This window comes from Gallinula chloropus (genome assembly GCF_964237585.1).
Source record: "Gallinula chloropus genome assembly, chromosome: Z".
Lineage (NCBI taxonomy): Eukaryota > Metazoa > Chordata > Aves > Gruiformes > Rallidae > Gallinula > Gallinula chloropus.
Window position 1 is genome coordinate 54,901,480 of NC_140089.1, and position 6,590 is coordinate 54,908,069.

The following is a 6,590-nucleotide window of genomic DNA, read 5'->3' on the forward strand; positions in this document are numbered from 1 at the left end:
ATAAATCACGGCCTAACTTTCCATGTGTCTGAGCTGTTTCTATCAGGATGTATGAATTATCCATTAATTCTTCCAGTTTCCAGGAGTTTCCATGACATCCCTGGTCAGATTTAATTCTTTAAATGCTTTAGCTTTCCTGATATGATCCTTGGCTGCTTGGACAGTTTGTATTCCTCCCAGGCTACCTGCCCTTGGTTCCAGCCTGTGTAGGTTCCCTTTTTGTGTTTGAGTGTGCCATGTTCATCCGTGCAGGCCCCTGGGAGTTACTGCCCAACATTTTCCTTGTTGGGATGTGTCAGTCCTAAACAAAGAGGTCATCCTTGAACACTAGCCAACTATCTTGGGCCATTCTTTCCTCCAGGACTTTGTTCCATGGTACTTTACCATTAAAATCCCTTAACAGGCCAAAGTTTGCTCTCCTGCAGTCCAGGGAAGTCAGCTTGCTTTGCATCCTCCTCACTGCCCTGAAGATACTGAACTCCACCATTTGATGGTCACTGCAACCCAGTCTGCCTTTGAGCCTCACCAACCCCTCCTTGTTGGTGAGAATAAGGTCCAGCATTGCACTGATCCTCATAGCTCCCCATAGCTCATAGTTACCATCGTTCCATTCCAGGAATTTCCTGGATTGATTATGTCCTGCTGTGTTTTTTCTTCAACAGATAAAAGGGTGATTGAAGCCCCCCATGAAGAACAGGGCTTGTGAATGTAATGTACATGTTCAGGAGATAGGTAACAGCCCAGTCTTACGTTGTGCCCTTCTTGTCAGTTGTGATGGCTTTCTTCTATTCTTCATCTGCTGGAAGTGACCCTATTTTATTTTTTCTTGGTCTTCTGGAGATACTATGGTGATCCAAATTCCTCTCTTATTTTAAAACTCATTCAAGCAATACTCCTATTTCTCTGCCACTCTTGATTCCTCTGTAGCAGCCATAAATTATTCCCAAGCCTCCTACAGTGAAATCAGATTTTCTGAAGGAAGAATTTCTCATCTCTATTCCCTGACACCTTTTAAAAGCAGAGGAGACAAATGCGGAAAGATTCTCACAGGCCATCACAGAAAATGAGACGAAGATCTAAGTGATGAATAAGCTGAGGTAAATGATCTATAAAAAATAAATTCCACAATTATAGCAGTTGGTTCCAGCCATCCAAATGCCCTTCCTGTAGAACTTCCAGCACAAACTAGATGCATATATCTAAGAAAAGGGACATTCATATTTTTCTTGTGATTTTGTCTCCAACTGCTCATTGTGTAAGTAACAAATTGTCAAGCTGGAGGGTAGCAAGTGGGAAATCTGAAGGAAAAAAAATTTGCAAATTTTCCAGGCTTTTTAATTTTTCCAGAAAGTGTTTTTAATATCCTGGATACCTGTTTGACTTTTGCCTTTGTGATACACGAAGTTTGTCTATTGTAATGTTTGTCTGGATACTTTATTACTGTCTTTTAAAATATGATATACTAAAGCTTTTGCTTAAGTTACTCTCCTGTGAAATGTGTTTTATTTGAAGTTACTGTATATTCACATTTTACTGTGCAGCAGATTAACTCTATTTAATCTGATGGACAGAACCTGGCTTCAGAGCTCTAGGGACTTACTAATAAAAATGCAACATTGCCATGGAAACAAACAAAAAGCAGGGCTTTAAAGATTTCTACTTAATTACTATCCATTTAGTTTTGTGTACACAGAAATGCTGATCTCCAAGTAGTGTTATTTCTCCTCAAATGGCCTCAAATGTAAAAAGCTGTGTTCATATTTACTTAGCAAAACATACAGAATATATCTAGCACTTTGTTGATTTTCTGCAGAAAACTTTTGTCACCACTGATAGAAACCTGTGGTTGATACAATCTTGTCCATAGAGGACAACAAAAATGAAATAATGCATCATTGCGATTAATGCCAAGTGAATCTGTTTTCCTGTTCTGAAAACATGTAACATGTTCTCTTGTTCTGCTTGTATTTGATTTTGTTTTTTAAAGCTATTCTTCTGAGTTATTTTCGACAACCTGCCTAACTTCTTATATCATCCAGATTTTCCCCAATAAAAGGCATTCAAGATCAGTTTCTGTACAAGAACATCTACAGAACTTTTGAAAAGGCTGATGTTTCAGTAAAGTCACTTGCTAATTTTAGCAAAATCTTTGGAGGCAAACCTTTTACATGATTAGGTTGTCGTTTTGCAGTGATTTATTGATTATACAGAGCTCTGGGTTTTTTTCCATTTGGGATTACTATGCGTAAAGAAATCGGAATATGTATGTGTGGAAGGACAATAGCAGTGCCACATCCCTTTTTTTTTTTTTTGATGTTTGAGGGGTTTTTAAGGATTAATTAAAATTACTATTTTTTTCAAAATACTTATAACTGGGAATAAGAGAGTACACTTAGGTGAAATTTCCCAGAGAAACTGTCGGATAGCATCCAGGGACACAGTTTAGCATCTCAGCCTCTTTACAAGCTGAAGATGTTCCTGGGTTCCTTCTATTTCTGATGCAGTTGCAGGGTGTGCATGTTCCTAGTTTAGCCAACAGGATACAGAGCAGACAAACACCTCAGCACTACAGCTGTAAAGCTGTGATCATCTTTGTACTTTTCAGGGTGTCTGCACAAAGCGGTTGCCGAGCAAGCAAGAAAGGGGGGGGTGGTGTTAGGATTCCCTACCCATTCTAGTCAGATAACTGAATAGATTATTTTTTTTCTTGCATTACTCTCCCTGACATGGCAGTCTGTCTTCACTCTCAAGAATTTTCTGTGCTCTCTCTGCCAGTGTTAACACCACTGTGAGTTTCCTGTACGTGGATACAAAAACACACGGGATAAAGTGGTATGCTAAGTAACCCACAGTCTCTTTCCCTCCCTTGCTGCTGCAGTTTTGTTTATTTTTTCCAGCACCCCCACACATACAAGAATCCTTGGCAGAGAAGTGATTTCACATGTGGAAGAGAATCATAGACCTGCTGCAATTCTCTCTGTTCACCACAGTGAATGTTTCAGTTTGCTCATATCACAAGAAATCGTATTTCAACAGTGAAATCAATAGGTTCCTCTAGCAAGCTCTTAAAAAGACTAGCCTAGAGTAGAAGAGTTCCAGTTGGGACCTACAACAACCACCTAGTCTTTCCTGGGTTCAGCTAAAAGTTAATCTTCTTTCTGGCAGCTGGTGTGGTGCGTATTCAGGAGTCAGGATGAGAGCAGTGTTGCTAACACACTGATCAGTCTGGGTGTTGCCAAGCAGTTAAGGACTTTACAGCTTCTCACGCTGCCCTGATACTGAGAAGATGGGGAGGAGAGGGCACCCAGGCAGCTGGGAGGGGACACAGCTGGGAGAGGTGACCCAAACTGGCCAAAGCGGGTATTCCATGCCCATTGTGTCAGCGTAGGGGCGGGCTGGTGCGGGAGGCGCACCCAGCCTCAGGACGTGGGCTTTGGGGACGCTCCAGTTCCAGGATGGCTCTGAGCTGTGTGGTCTGAGTTGTGTGGTTTGGTGAGAAACTGTGTTGTGTATCTCCAGTTTTGCATATTTTGCTATAATATCCTTTTATTGTTATTGCTTTCTCTCTCTGCTGTCCCAGTAAACTGTCCTTAGCCCAACCCATAAGGTTTGTCTTTGGCCATTACTTTTTTCTTCTCCCCCATTTCCCCAAGCCCCGTGCAGGAGAGAAACAAGCAAGTGGCTGCATGATGCTCAGATACTGGCTGGGGCTAAACCACAACATAATCCAACTGCCTGGCCACTCCAAGTTCAAGCCTGTTATTAAGGGCATTGTCCAAATGCCTCTGAGCCTGACAGGCACTGGGCATGGGCCGTGCCTCGAGGAAGCCTGTTGCAGTGTTTGATCACTAACATCAAATCTGAACCTCCCTTAGCACAGCTTTGAACCATTTCCATGGGTTCTGCCACGGGATCCCAGGGAAAGAGATGGCACCTTCCTCTCCACCTCCCCCCTCAGAAAGCTATAGAGAGTGGTGCAGTCGCCCCTCAGCCCCCTTCTCTCCAAACTGCACAAACTCAGAGTCCTCAGCCACTCCTACCAGGATGTGCTTTCTGGCCCTTCCACCAGCTTTCTTGACTGCCTTTGGAAGCATTCAAGGACCTTCACATCCTCCTTAAATTGTGGGGCCCAGAACTGCATACGAAATAGCACACAATATTCCTGTGGCTTTTCTGGTGTTTTTGGAAGCTGTCAGTTTTGTGCAGGGAATATTAAGCCTTCTAGCTGCAAACTGAAGCTAATAATGCTGCTACACCATCCCTGTAAAATAACTTGATATAGAATCATCGAATAACAGACTGGTTTGCATTGGAAGAGGCCTCAGAGGCCACCTAGTTCCACGCTTCCTGGACATGGGCAGGAACACCCCCCACTAGACCAGGCTGCCCAGAGCCCCATCCAACCTGATCTTGAACATACAACCTGGCCTTGAGACACCCACAGCTTTTCTGAACAACCTGTGCCAGTGCCTCACCACCCTTACAGTGAAGAATTTCTTTACGATATCTAATGTAAATCTACCCTCCTTCAGCTTAAACTGATTACCCCTTGTCCTGTCACTACACTCACTTGCAAACAGTGCCTCCGCAGCTTTCCTCTAGGCCCACTTTGGGTGCAGGAGAGCTCCAGTAAGGTCTCCTCAGAGCCTTCTCTCCAGGCTGAACAAGCCCAACTCTCAGCCTGTCTTCATAGCAGAGGTGCTCCAGCCCTCTGACCATCTTCATTGTCCTCCTCAGGACTTGCTCCAACAGCTCTATGTCTGTCTAGTACGGGGCACCCCAGAGCTGGATGCAGTGCTTCAGGTTGGGTCTCACCAGAGCAGAGTAGTGGGCCAGAATCACCTCCTTCAAGGCGAGGTGGGAAAACCATCGTTCTGGTTTTGGGAGTGAGCTTACCCCTCCTTGCTGGAGAAAAGGAAAATTTAAAGGTCACAGGGCTAAGACTATTTGAAAGCTATAAGAGGTCACTCAGGAGACATGAAAAAAATATTTAGTTGTATTTCATTAGACTGAAAAGACACATAGGAAGGAGGTTTGGTGACTCTGTAGTTTCAAGTTGAAGATGCAGAAATGAGACCAATGCAAGCAGTGGCATCCCGGAAGGATATCCTCTCCAGATGCCAGGTAAGTCTCTGGATAAAGGATATGAAGCAGCTAGGAGGAAATCTGGATCTGTTGTGTGCAGGGAGGCCAAGCTTTCTGAATAGTAATTGAGGAAACAGCACTCTGTTGCCTAAAATCTGGTAAGGATGTGTTATCAGCTGAACTTGGAGCCAAACTCAGAAAATCCTGCTTTAAAGTGGTGCTGGGGGCTCACTGAAATCCAAACAGGGGCCCTGACTGCACCCTTGGCTCAGCATCGGCAGCACAAAAAAAAAAAAAAAAAAAGTAAAAAAAAAGTAAATATATTCAACCCTAATCTTAAAAAATTCTGATGAGGTGTGTCATCTCTCCCTTCAAGTGTCGCTCCTATCCCAAGCATTTCCTAGCCAAGTACAGGTATGGAAATAGCTTTTGCTCAAAGGGAGCTGCTGGCTGTGGGGCTGAGTTCGTGCAGGTTGTACGTGCTTATCAGAGATTAACAGTAATCCTATTTACTACTACTACTACAATAGTAGCATGTAGTATTTCTTCGTGATTCCATACCAGTCCTTTGAAAGCAGTTTTACAGTGTTTGCCTGCAGTCCTCTATTTTTTTAACCTTTAAAGCTCAGTCAAGTAACTATGCAAGAATTACTAAGGGAGGAGGAAGGAATAATGAGATTTCTGTCCGGAAAAGGCACAGAAAATGGTGCTTTCAATATTAAAGATTTAAAAAAAAAAAAAAAGGAAAAAAGAAAGTAACAATTAGATTTTTATGGTATCTATCTGTAGGGTAGTCCTTTTCTGGTATTTGGCAGCTGATTCAAAGTGAAGCATGACATTTATCCCACATGCTGAATAAAACCAAATTCTTGTTTTTATTCCCTCCTGGCTGGTACTATGCGACACATTTCTCCAGCATAATCTTTGTAGATATTGGTATGCAGAGGAGTAGATGGTGTTTTGCAGTGGCATGTTTTGTGGATATCACTGGAAAGAAAAATAAGCTACATCCTGAAAAGAAAGGGGAGAAAGCAGCAGATTTTGTTGCTTTAGATCTCTAGCCCACAACTTTGGAGGAGACATCTTGCAGGTTCACTATTTGGTTGTATGCATTATTTTCAGAACTGAGTCATCTCTGCATGATTTTGAAGCAATTTTTTGGCACAAGGCCTGAAAGAATGTTTTTGAACTTTTAAACTAGTTGAGCAACTATTTGAGCCTTCAAGAAGTTTGGAAGATGAATAGTTTTGTAGGGTTTGCAAATGTAGTTCTGGAAGGGCATAGGAGTTTCTTTTCACAGCCAGCATGTCAGCATCTTAACAATTACCGTATTTGCAATACACTGCTTATAATGCCTGTGGGAAGCACATTGTTTTTTTTTAAAAAGTCTCTTATCAAAAACTGTTCTTTCCACTCACAGACTACTACAAAGCATAGCACCTTTTAATCCTGATGTAAGATTTCTGCCTCCTAATTCTAAAGAGGTTTTTTTTATCAGTAGGAAT